This window comes from Symphalangus syndactylus, chromosome 17, assembly GCF_028878055.3.
Source record: "Symphalangus syndactylus isolate Jambi chromosome 17, NHGRI_mSymSyn1-v2.1_pri, whole genome shotgun sequence".
NCBI classification, from domain to species: Eukaryota; Metazoa; Chordata; class Mammalia; order Primates; family Hylobatidae; genus Symphalangus; species Symphalangus syndactylus.
In genome coordinates this window covers 39,381,472-39,395,769 of record NC_072439.2, presented here as the reverse complement: position 1 = coordinate 39,395,769, position 14,298 = coordinate 39,381,472, and positions in this window count along the sequence as shown.

Genomic DNA, 14,298 nt, shown 5'->3' with positions numbered 1-14,298 from the left:
ACAATGAGGCTTTCTGGGCAGAGCAGGGCATGCCTCCCAAGCTGGTCCAAAAATGTCTTGAGAAAACAGGGAAAGGAGACTGGCATAGGGTTTTTATGGCTGGGGGTGGGACTGAGGTAAGGGTTCATATGCATAGTTTGAACTTCCTGCCCGCGCAAAAGGAGGAAGCTGGGGGGCTTTGCCAACTGTAGGGCTTCCCGGGAAGAGGATAGAATGAAACTTACATGCTATCAGTAGTTGAACATCAAAAAAATGGGATTAGACTCTTGATTATACTTATTTACTAGAATGAAACTTGAGAGACAAGTTGGTATATGATGTACATGTACTGGGGTATGGCAATGTTCACTATAAAGTATAATGTAGTCTTTTTTTGCCATTAAACTTCTGGTCAACAAAGAGGACATTGAGATCAAGTATCTCTCAATACTTCACAATAAGTAGCTATCTTGCAGAACAAAGTTGATCTTGCTAGCTAGATATTAGTTTGTTATTAACAAAATTTTGGTCATTATATTCCTATCACAAAATTATATTTGTATTTAGTAGGCGGCCATTATTATGTATTGTTATCTTATTGTAGGCACTAAGGAGGATTGGCAGGACTTTCAACATAAACACCAGCGCATTGTACTAGGAAATTTGGCTAGGGAACAAAAAGAAGATCTAGTTGACATTTCTTTCCCAAAGCTTAATAATCAGAGCAGGCACATTTAAATAGTTCACATTTTCTGGGCAGTAAACAGGTTTGGCAGGACTGAAACAAATTGGATGTGCCCATTATAATCAACTTAGAAAAGAATGGGAAAAATGCCCAGAAAGAAGAGAATGTATTAATATAAAGTCTTGCAAAAAAATAAAAATATTTAGAAACAGCATGTGTGCTCAATTACAGCCCAAAAAATGGAAACAAAATAATTGGATGGGACATTTCCTCAGCACATTTGCATATTTGAAAAAACAGACCTCCATTTTTTTCTGGTATGAGGATGTAATAGTCATTCACATTCTTACAACGATGAGACCATTGCAACTTATGATTATTCTGGAACTGATTATCTAGTTTGGGGGCTCTCCACTCCCATTGCTTCTCTCTCTCTGTTCTCTTTTGCTTCCTGCCTTTTGGCTGCTTCTCTGACGATTACCATTTATTCAGTAGTGAGTGTCTGCAAATGAAGTAATAAAGGAAATGAAATTCAAGTGAATCTGTTGGCTACCCAGTAGCATCTTGGCTAACAAGATTAATGAAGGTAAAAATGGGTTTTTCTGTCTGCGAAAAGATTTTACTTTTCTATGCCATTGTCCCTCAATCATCATGGATGATTTATGGCTGGCTGCATATAATGGAACAAAGACTTCTGTCTCTTCTGGTTGTGCAGACATTGTATGAGGTCGTAGATGCTGGTTTCAATGATTGTGTGATTTTGGAGAAAACAAAAATCATAAGCACATACTTATAAAACCAATCAGGGATTAGATATAGATACCCATCAAATAGCTACAATTATAGTAAATTAATGATTTAGTGGTTTTATAATTGGCATAAATAGTAAAGGATACTTATAAATATTTGTATGGAAAACCCTTTGGCAAGAATACTATTTCTCTATTAGTATTTTATGCAAGACAATCACTACTTGACAGGTAAGATCAAATACTTCTCTCTTGACTTCTTAAACATTTAGCTTAATGGAATTTACCACCATTAAGATGCACTGAGAAGTAAAATTTTAAAGAAAGACTGGAAAATGATGTCTTAAAAAGAATTGATTAATGCTATAAAATGTTGTTGTATGTTAAGATTTTGTATTTCTAGTTCTAGATCCCTGAGGAATCGCCACACTGACTTCCACAATGGTTGAACTAGTTTACAGTCCCACCAACAGTGTATAGGAATGTCAGTGTGGTGATTCTTCAGGGATCTAGAACTAGAAATACCATTTGACCCAGCCATCCCATTACTGGGTATATACCCAAAGAACTATAAATCACGCTGCTATAAAGACACATGCACATGTATGTTTATTGCAGCACTATTCACAATAGCAAAGACTTGGAACCAACCCAAATGTCCAACAACGATAGACTGGATTAAGAAAATGTGGCACATATACACCATGGAATACTATGCAGCCATGAAAAATGATGAGTTCATGTCCTTTGTAGGGACATGAATGAAGCTGGAAAACATCATTCTCAGTAAACTATCGCAAGGACAAAAAACCAAACACCGCATGTTCTCACTCATAGGTGGGAATTGAACAATGAGAACTCATGGACACAGGAAGGGGAACATCAGACTCCGGGGACTGTTGTGGGGTGGGGGGAGGGGGGAGGGAGAGCATTAGGAGATATACCTAATGCTAAATGACGAGTTAATGGGTGCAGCAAAACAACATGGCACATGGATACATATGTAACAAACCTGCACATTGTGCACATGTACCCTAAAACCTAAAGTATAATAATAATTTTAAAAAGTTTGTATTTTAAATTTGATATTGTTTAATATTTTTACTTTTAAAAATGCATAAGAGTAATGTGTCCGGAATTGGTGGGTTCTTGGTCTCACTGACTTCAAGAATGAAGCCACGGACCCTCGCGGTGAGTGTTGCAGTTCTTAAAGGTGGCGTTTCCGGAGTTTGTTCCTTCTGATGTTCGGATGTGTTCGGAGTTTCTTCCTTTTGGTGGGGTTCGTGGTCTTGCTGGCTAAGGAGTGAAGCTGCAGACCTGCGCGGTGAGTGTTGCAGCTCGTAAAGGCAGTGTGGACCCAAAGAGTGAGCAGCAGCAAGATTTATTGCAAAGAGTGAAAGAACAAACCTTCCATAGTGTGCAAGGGGACCTGAGCCGGTTGCCACTGCTGGCTGGGGCAGCCCGCCTTTATTCTCTTATTTGGCCCAACCCACATCCTGCTGATTGGTAGAGCCCAGTGGTCTGTTTTGACAGGGCACTGATTGGTGCGTTTACAATCACTGAGCTAGACACAAAGGTTCTCCACGTCCCCACCAGAGTAGCTAGATACAGAGTGTTGATTGGTGCATTCACAAACCCTGAGCTAGACACAGGGTGCTGATTGGTGTGTTTACAAACCTTGAGATAGATACAGAGTGCCGATTGGTGTATTCACAAACCCTGAGCTAGACATAAAGGTTCTCCATGTCCCCACCAGACTCAGGAGCCCAGCTGGCTTCACCCAGTGGATCCCGCACTGGGGCTGCAGGTGGAGCTGCCTGCCAGTCCAGCTCTGTGAGCAGGCACTCCTCATACTTTGGGCGGTCAATGGGACCCGGCGCTGTGGAGCAGGAGGCAGTGCTTGTCGGGGAGACTCAGGCCACGCAGGAGCCCACAGCGGTGGGAGGGGAGACTGAGGCATGGCGGGCTGCAGGTCCCAAGCCCTGCCCTGCGGGGAGGCAGCTAAGGCCCCGGGAGAAATCCAGCACAGCGCCGGTGGGCTGGCAATGCTGGGGGACCCAGCACACCCTCCGCAGCCACTGGCCGAGGTACTAAGCCCCTCACTGCCTGGGGCCTGCAGGGCCGGCCGGCTGCTCCGAGTGCAGGGCCCGCCAAGCCCATGTCCACTTGGAACTTCAGCCAGCCCGCAAGCGCCGCGCACAGCCCCGGTTCCAGCTGGCGCCTCTCCCTCCACACCACCTTGCAAGCTGAGGGAGCCGGCTCCGATCTTGGCCAGCCCAGAAAGGGGCTCCCACAGTGCAGTGGTGGGCTGAAGGGCTCCTCAAGTGCTGCCAAAGTGGGAGCCCAGGCAGAGGAGGCACCCAGAGTGAGCGAGGGCTGTGAGGGCTGCCAGCAGGCTGTTACCTCTCAGTAATAGAAATTACAAACAAAATATGTGTTTTTCCCTTTTTGTCATTGCGTTGGTCCTCCTTAGCTGTATCTACCTATTTGAAAGATGACATTCCTCTGCCTTTCTCTGAGCCTTTGGCTTCAGGCCATTCTTTGTCTTTACTGCGCTAATTATTAGCTACTTAACATTTATACTGAAGACCTGACAGTTCCTAGGTCTGGAAATTTCTCGAATTTTGCAATTTCAGGAACTTCCTCCTCATGTCATGTCAAATCCTTACATACATTGTGGCACTTTGAAATCATCCACATTCAATCTTTAAGCTCTTAAATGCTGACATCTCCTTTTCTGACTTTACCGTTTGTTCCCCAGATGCCTAATGTCCAGCGTATGTTTATATTCATTGTAAATTCCAGCTTCTAAGAAATAACAATGCTAAATTATTTTAAAAACATATACAATTTTTTTCTTTTGAGACAGGGTCACCCTGTCACCCAGGCCAGAGTGCAGTGGGGCAATCTCAGCTCACTGCAACCTCTGCCTCCTGGCATAAAGTGACCCTCCCATCTCAGCCTTCCAAGTAGCAGGAACCATAGGTATGCACCACCACACCTGGCTAATTTTTGTCTTTTTTGTAGAGATGGCGTTTCACCATGTTGCCCAGACTGGCTGCGAACTCCTGGGCTCAAGTGACCCGCCCACCTCTGCCTCCCAAAGTGCTGGGATTACAGGGGTGAGCCACTGCATCCAGCCAAAAAACATATTTGAAAGTAAAAAATGACCAGTAAAGCCAACAAAATATATATTTATAGATAGGAAGGAAATCTCATTCATTTTCACTCCTCCAATCCTGCTTCCAGTAACAAAACATCTTTCTAAAAGTTTGAGACACCTTGTTTTAAAATTTGGCTTGTACAGATTTGGGAATCAATTTACACATAATATCTAGATTCTTAATCTAATTTTATTTTTAACCCTTTTTGGGGTCGATTAACCTTCCTTGTTTGGTTTTATTAGCTTCTCTAATCTGCTTGGACAATGCAGCTTATCATTAATGCTATAGATGAACAGTGTAAGAATAATCTGGGAGTTTATTAAAAAGCAGAATATCAGGTCCCATAACAGATGCATTGAATCAGAATCTGCATTTTTATAAGCTCTCAGGGACTTTATTTGTATATTAAAATTTGATAAGCATTAATTTTTGCCATACTTCCACCATGCTCCTAAAAATTGTAACTACAGTGGTTCCAAGCACAAAATGTGAATACAAATCAACAAAATACAAATTCTGCCTTCACCACATACAGGCCTACCCCATTTTATTGAGCTTTGCAGATACTGAACTTTTTACATATTTCTAAAGGTTTTTGGCAACTTTGCCTCAGACAAGTCTGTGGGAGCCATTTTTCCAATAGTAAGTGCTCACTTTGTTAGAAATTTTTAGCAATAAAATATTTCTAAATTAAATTGTATACATTTCTTAGATATAATGCTACTGCACACCTAATAGACTATAGTATAGTGTAAGCATAACTTTTACATGCACTGGAAAACAAAAAATTTGTGTGACTTGCTTTATTGTAATATTTGCTTTATTGCAGTGGTCTGCAACAAAATGTGCAATTTCTCTGAGTTATGCTTGTATTTATTTCATGACCCTGAAAAAGTTATTTCATCATTCTGTGACTCATTGTATTCATCTATAAAATGGATGAACAATTATGGATGGTATAAAGATTGAGTGAGATCATATGTATAAGTATACTAAACAGTACCTGGCACAACAGATAATAACCACTATTATAATGTTTATATTCTCCTTCTGAATGATTCAATCTTATATTCCCCTAAACATCCTTAATTGTATGTTATTCAAAAATTTTCCCTCAAATCACTGCAACAAGAGAGAGTCTTTAATAAATGATGTAGGGACAACTATCCCTTTGGAATAAGATAAAATTCGATCCTTCATACCTCAGACCACACACAAGAATAAACTCCAAGTGAATTAGGGAACTAAATGTTAAAAAATAAAAACAAATCATACTAGAAGAAAACATAGGTGAATTATTTTTAAATATCAATTTAGGGAAAACCTCTCTAACTAAACTATGACACAAAATCCAGAGACAATAAAAGAAAATGACAAATTTGACTACGGAAATATCTCAAAATTGCAGGGACACAAAACTCTTAAAAAAGTAAAACAACTGACAAGCTGGGAGAAAATACTTGCAACCTATATTACATAAAAATTACTAATATTCCTACTATGTAAAGAATGCTTTCAAGTTGAGGACAAAAAAAGACCAAAGCTTGTTTAAAAAAAAGGGGGACAGGGCATGAACAGGTAATTATTAGAAGATATAAAAATGTCCAATAGCCGAGGTGGAGCTTGCAATGAGCTGAGATGGCACCACTGCACTTCAGCCTGGGCGACACAGCAAGAGTCTGTCTCAAAAAATAAAAAAAGTCCCATAGCCACATTAAGTATGTTCAAAGTCACTCAAAATTAGAAAAATACAAATGAAACAACACTGAAATGTGACTTCTCATTAATAACTTGAAAATTAAAATGTATGGCATGGCAACACATTCTGTTGCTTAGACCCTGGGGAAATAGGCACTCTCATACATTGCTAGTGAGAATGCACACTGGCACAAATCTTCTGGAGGAAAATCTGGCAACATCAAAAAAAAACTACATATGCAGTTAGCTTTAGACATAGCATCCTTATTTTTAAGAATATGTCTCCAACAATATAAAGATATATACGTACAAGAGTATTTGTTGATGCAATGTGTGTAATTTCAAAATAATGTAAACAACCTCCAAAATACAAAAGTGATTCCAAAAATTATGGTACATTCCAAAATGGAATATTATGCAGTTGTAAAACAAAAATGAGGAATATCCCTATGAATTCATGAGGAGTGATTTACATGCTTCATTTTTAAGTTGAAAAAGGAAAGTGCAAATTGTTATGCTACACTTATGTGAGAAACAAGAAATACAAACATATGTGTATCTGCTAACCTATGCAGAAAGAAATACAGAAAAAAAATTAAGAACTATTGAGATTGGTGGGTAGGAGCTGGGTGAAAAGAACAATGATGTAGGAACAAATTAAATGGGCTCAAGGAGATGTGCTCTGCATTCACCTTTTTGTATAGTTCTGAATTTTAGAATTATGATGATACTTCACTTACTCCCCAAAATAACAATCATCATCATTATAAAAAATGTGCGAGCAAACCAAAATGAAATAAAAACAGTAATGCATTGATATGGTTTGGCTGTGATACCACCCAAATCTCATCTTGAATTGTAGCTCCCATAATTCCCACATGTTGTGGGAGGGACCTAGTGAGTGATAATTGAATCATGGGGGTGGTTTTCCCCATACTGTTCTTGTGGTAGTGAATAAGTCTCACCAGATCTGATGGTTTTATAAGGGGAAACCCCTTTCGCTTGGTTGTCATTCTCTCTTTGCCTGCTGCCATATAAGATATGCCTTTCACCTTCCACTATGATTGTGAGGCTTCTTCAATCACATGGAACTCTGAGTTCATTAACCCTCTTTTTCTTTATAAATTACGCAGTCTTGGGTACATCTTTATCAGCAGCATGGAAATAAGCTAATACAGTAAATTGGTGCTGGTAGAGTGGGTTGCTGCTGTAAAGATACCTGAAAATGTGGAAGCAATTTTGGAACTGGGTAACAGAGAGGTTGGAACAGTTTGGAGGGCTCAGAAGAAGATAGGAAAATGTGGGAAAGTTTGGAACTTCCTAGAGACTTGTTGAGTGGCTTTGACTGAAATGCTGATAATGATATAGACAATGAAATCTAGACTGAGGTGGTCTCAGACGGACATGAGAAACTTGTTGGGAACTAGAGTAAAGGTTACACTTGCTATGTTTTAGCAAAGAGACTGGCAGCATTTTGCCTCTGCTCTGGAGATTTGTGGAACTTTGAACTTGAGGGGAATGATTTAGGGTATCCAGCAGAAGAAATTTCTAAGCAGCAAAGCATTAAAGATGTGACTTGGATGCTGTTAAAAGCATTCAGTTTTAAAAGGGAAACAGAGTGTAAAAGTTTGGAAAACATGCAGCCTGGTGATGTAATAGAAAACAAAAACCCATTTTCTAAGGAGAAATTCAAGTCAGCTGCAGAAATTTACACAAGTAATGAAGAGCCAAATGTTAATCACAAGACAATGAGGAAAATGTCTTCAGGGCATGTCAGAGACTTTGTGGCAGCCCCTCCCATCACAGGCCCAGAGGCCTAGGAGAGAAAAATGATTTTGTGAGCTGGGGCCCAGGGCCCTCATGCTGTCTGCAGCCTAGGGACTTGGTGCCCTGTGTCCCAGATGCTCTAGCCATGGCTAACAGGGGACAAGGTAGAGCTTGGCTGTGGCTTCAGGTGGTCCATGTGCCAAGCCTTGGCAGGTTCCACATGGTATTGAATCTGAAGCGTGCACAGAAGTTAAGAATTGAGGTTTGAGAACCTCTGCCTAGATCTCAGAGGATGTATGGAAATGCCTGAATGTCCAGGCAGAAGTTTGCTGCAGAGGAAGGGCCCTCATGGAGAACCTCTGCTAGGGCAGTTCAGAAGAAAAATGTAGAGTTGGAGCCCACACACAGAGTCCCTACTGGGATAGAACCTAGTGGAGCTGTGGGAAGAGGGTCACCATCCTCCAGACCCCAGATGGCAGATCCACTGACAGCTTGCACCATGTGCCTGAAAAAGCCACAGACATCAACACCAGCCAGTGAAGGCAGCCAGGAGGGAGGCTGTACCCTCTAAAGCCATAGGGCAGAGTTGCCCAGGACCATCGGAACCCACCCCTTACATCAGTGTCATTTGGATGTGAAACATGGAGTCAAAGGAGATCATTTGGGAGCTTTAAGATTTGACTGCCCCACTGGATTTCAGACTTGCATGGGGCCTTTAGCCTCCTGGTTTTGGCCCAAGTCTACCATTTGGAATGAATGTATTTATCCAATGCCTGTGTCCTCATTGTACCTAGGAAGTAACTAACTTGCTTTTGATTTTACAGGCTCATAGGCAGAAGAGACTTGCCTTGTCTTGGATAAGACTTTGGACTGTGGACTTTTGAGTTAATGCTAAAATGAGTTAAGACTTTGGGGGACTGTTGGGAAGGCGTGATTGGTTTTGAAATGTGAGAAAATGAGATCTAGGAGGAACCAGGGGTGGAATGATATGGTTTGACTGTTTCCCCACCCAAATCTATCTTGAATTGTAGCTCCCATAATTTCCATGTGTTGCGGAGGGACCCAGTGGGAGATAATTGAATCATTTGGATGGTTTTCCCTATACTGTTCTTGTGGTAGTGAGTAAGTGCCATGAGATGTGATAGTTTTATAAGAAAAAAACCCTTTCACTTGGTTGTCATTCTTTTTTGCCTGCTGCTGTGTAAGATGTGCGTTTTTCCTTCCACCATGATTGTGAGGCCTCCCCAGCCACATGGAGCTGTGAGTCCATTAAACCTCTTTTTTTTTTTTTTAATAAATTACCCAGTCTCAAGTATGCCTTTATCAGTAACATGAAAATGGACTAATACACACGTGAACCTAACTATACTAAAAATAAATAACATCAACAGACAGTAAGTTGTCCTGGAAAAATATTAACTTAAATACATTTGGAAAACTTTACTTTGACTATATACTGTAAGGCTAAAGACAAAGAGAACTGAACACAAATATTGCCCTCCAGTTAGTACATTGGCTTTTCACAGGGACATGAGTTAGCAATCTTAAAATACTTTTACATGTATTCTAGAATTGAGAAAAAACATATTGTGAATAATATATAATAATTTTCTAAGTACTGGATATTGAAATTATAAAAAAGAAAGAAAAGCTAGAATTAATCCTATGCTCTTAAATTGGAATTTGAGATTTTAGTGTAAACTCATAGTTTTTAAGACTGATAGATAGATAGATAGATTGATAGACTGATACATAGATAGACAAATAGACATAGGAATAGATACTGGGGTAAGTATATATATGAGGCAATTTTAAAATATGGCCACAAATTATTTGATATTCTTCCCTTCAAAAAGCAGAACATTTCTCTTTCCTTGAGTGCAGACTGTACTTAATGACTCACTTCTAATGAATTGAGAATGTCAGCAGATGTGACAATGTGTGACTCTGAAATTAGAACATAGAAAGCATGTGGTGTCTTCCATTTCTGTTCTTTTGAAGGTTTTCTCTGAGAAAAGCCTCTGCCATGTCATGAGAATACTCAAGCAGCCCTATGGAGAGGTTCATGTGTCAAGGAACAAAGGCCTCTTGCCCTAGCCAGCAAGAAACTGAGGTTTTTTTGCTAAGCATAATGTCACATGAGTAAACCATATTGGAAGCAGACCCTCCAGCACTGGATGAACTTTCAGTTGACTGCAGCTCAAATTGATATCTTTATTACAATCTTGTAAAAACTGAGTCAGAGCCACCAAACTAAGGCACTACCAGATTTCTGACCCACAAAAACTATGAGAAAATGTACTTTTTAAGCTGCTAAAGTTTGGGAGTAAGTGGTTATGCAGTAATAGCTAACTAATACAGATATTGGCACTAGGAAAGGGTGCTGTCATAACAGAACCTACAATGTTGGAATGACTTTACAATCAGGCAATAGGTATAAGCTAGAAGGACTTTGAGAAAAATGTTTGTAAAACCCCAGAGACTATTGAAAAGCTTGTGAGTAGAAATCTTATGGCTTTTGAGGAGGCTGCCAATAAGGGCTTAAAGAATGTGAGAAGAATATTATTGGAAAGATACCATTAGAAAGGGAGTCCTGCTAACCAGTCATGGAAAGTTTAGTGACTTTTCTTCCTATGGTAATGTGGAAAGTAGAAAATGTACCTAAGTGCTTTCACTAAGGATTATTTCCAAGCATAGAGGTGAAGGTGTACCAGATTTCTTCTTGCTCTGTACAGTAAATTTTGAAAGGAGAGAGATAAGCTAAAGTGTGGCTTGTTAACAAGGAACCAGGATTTGATAATTTTGAAGATTCTCCAGATGGCAAATAATATTACACATAGGAAATGGCTTCAAGATCAAATCAAGGGCATGACAGGGAATATTTGGGCTAGAGATAAAGGGTAGGACTCTATAATTCATGAGAAGACCTTAAAAATAAAAAAAGACAGTATCTCAGAAAACTGTTCCATCAATAATTCTTCTTAAAAGCTTAATAGTATTGGCCCTCAGAATTTTCAGCAGAAGGTCAAAGGAAAAGAATAACAAAAACGATTTTGGGGTTAGCTTTTGCTTAATAAATATCAGTATGATTTATAGATGATCCACATGTTTTTAAGAGAATTATATTGGTATAAACTGAACTAAAAGGGAAAGAGGCAGACAATAATATATGTATAAGCCCTTTAGATCTCAAAAACTATGTAACAGCAGACATTGGCTAAATTTCATGGTATTTTTATTTACTATTTAATGTCACACTCCCTCAGGCACAAAGATACTCACAGGACAAGTGTAGATCCTCACAGGTGCCTGGCACATGGGGGGTAGAATGTGTCCAGCCTCAACTCTCCTTATGTCAAGGCCAAGCCCACACTGCGGGGGGAGGGCAGCAGTGGTTCCTAGGTGGGACATGGGAGTGGACAGCTGAGAACATCTCCTAGGGAGGTGGGGTGGTAGCAGGAAGTGGGATTAAATGTGGGCCAGGGCTGCAAGTGTGTGCTTCATTGTCCTGTCAAACTTCACTTACAGAACAACAAATTTAATAACAAATTTATTATTTTATTTTATTTTTGAGACAATGTGTCACTGTTTCATCAGGCTGGAGTGTAGTGGCATGGTCATAGTTCGCTGCAGCCTGCAGCCTTGACCTCCCAGACTCAAGTGATCCTCCTGTTTCAGCCTTCTGAGTAGCTAGGACTATAGGAGTGCACCACCATGTGTGACTAATTATTTTTGTATTTTTTTTTTATAGAGACAGGGTCTCACTATATTGCCCAGGATAGTCTCAAACTCCTGCATTCAAGCAATCCTCCCACCTTGGCCTCCCAAAAATACTGGAATTATGGGAATGAGCCACACTTCTGGCTGACAAATTTATTAAGAATATAAACACTAAATCCAAAGTGTGAGGTCTCCTCACAAAGAGTGAATGATGGCACATACATTTGTATGTTGGAGAGAAGAGGACCAAGGAGAAAACCATGGGGCATGCCACAACTTGAGTAGAGACAAGAAATATAACAAATGTCCAACAAAGATAGACTGGATTAAGAAAATGTGGCACATATACACCATGGAATACTATGCAGCCATAAAAAATGATGAGTTCATGTCCTTTGTAGGGACATGAATGAAGCTGGAAACCATCATTCTCAGTAAACTATCGCAAGGACAAAAAACCAAACACCACATGTTCTCACTCATAGGTGGGAATTGAACACTGAGAACTCATGGACACAGGAAGGGGAACATCACACTCCGGGGACTGTTGTGGGGTGGGGGGAGGGGGGAGGGACAGCATTAGGAGATATACCTAATGCTAAATGACGAGTTAATGGGTGCAGCAAAACAACATGGCACATGGATACATATGTAACAAACCTGCACATTGTGCACATGTACCCTAAAACCTAAAGTATAAAAAAAAAAAAAAGAAACCCATCTAACCATGGCGATGTGTGGACCCTACATCCTGACTTGAGCAAGCTCAAATAAAAAATTTATGACACACACACACACACAAAGAAAAGAAATATAACAAGAAGACTGAAAGGAATGGTCTGAGAGATTGAGACAGAATCAAAAAAGGGCAGAAGCAGGGAATAACAGCAAATTGAGATTGTCCAGGAAAAGATAGTGCTTACTGGTGCTTAATGCTGCAGAGTGGTTAAATAAAATGAGGACTGATTCTTGCCAGAAGAACTACCATCGAGTCGTGACATAAAAGCCTAATTGAATGGATTTTATGGGTAAACAGACATATCACAGAAGTGGAGATAAAGTAAGGAAAATGTTAGACCCCACAGCATAATTTTTTTTTTTTTTTGAGACAGGTTCTTGCTCTGTCGTCCAGGCTGGAGAGCAGTGGTGTGATCGTGGCTCACTACAACCTCAACCTCTTGGGCTCAAGCAATTCTCATGCCTCATCCTCCCCAGTGGCTGGAGTTACAGGTGTGTGCCACCATGCCAAGCTAATTTTTATATTTTTAGTAGAGATGGGGTTTCACCATGTTGGCCAGGCTGGTCTCAAACTCCTTACCTTGAGTCATCATCCCACCTTGGCCTCCCAAAGTCCTGGGATTCTAGGTGTGTACCACAGCACCCAGCCCACAGCATGATTTTTAACAAACAAGAAAGAGCACAGGTTTCCTTCTGGTACAGATTCCTTTCTAAATATACTGCTAGGAATTTGAATAAATCTAACCTGATACTGTTAATTTTCCTGAAGGACCAGAAGACAAAGTCATTTTCTAACAAAGAGAGGGACGAGGATACGGTGAGGAGCTTTAAAGGGTTATAAACATTTTGGAATAGACATATTGAGAAAGTGAGAAGGGGATTAGGATCTATTCAAAAATTAACAAATAGTACTGTGGCCCAGCTGATTTAGAAAACATGCTAGTGGAGGTACCACTGTTTGAAGAAATGAGCTTGCACAAAAGACAAGTAATAGAAGGCATTTAGAATTTGCAAAATACTGAAATATATGATACAGGCTAAAAACGAGCAGAAAAACAAAGTAAGGGAAAGCACCACAGCAAAAGGCTTTCCTTATATTGTATTAAGCAGACACTTGGGTTCCAAGTGACCCTCTAGCATAATAATATGAAAGGGAAAAAGTTATGGATTCTTTGTTCCCTGACCTGGAGGCTTCCTCAATCCTAGCAAGCTTCCTAAATTCAGATGTAACTCAGGAGGATTCAAAAATGTTCCAGGAAGCTGTGGCCATTCAGTCACCTTACATTCTTATCTGGTGAAGAGTCTGTTGTTTCTGGTCTACTTGAACTGAAGTGAATGTAATATTAAACTAAATCAGAGTTGTCATTTTTACCAAATTCAAACACAGATGAGCCCTCTATCACGTAGCCTAGCTTAGATGAAGAAATGAAAGTCAAGATATGAAGAAGAAGTGGACAAGAAGACAGTGGGGTGACTAAGTGTTGGAAAATTTCATGAGGTAGAGGAATAGCTATGGGAAGAATGAAGAAGGAAGATTTCCAGGGAAAGAGAAATAGGTGATCAGAATCTGAATTATAGTTTAAGATTTTAGAAAGTGACATTTAATGATACATCCATACAGTTGGGCTGCTGAAATAAAAGAGACATAAAAAATTACTGGAATTCTGGAGGTCAAAAAGCAAAAACCAAAGTATTTCATATAAATTGACCACATGAATATTGACTCAGGGTGCTAAAACTTTCTTTGGTATTTGGATTTTTTTTTCATTGTAGCCTAGATTTTTCTTAAAACCTAAAT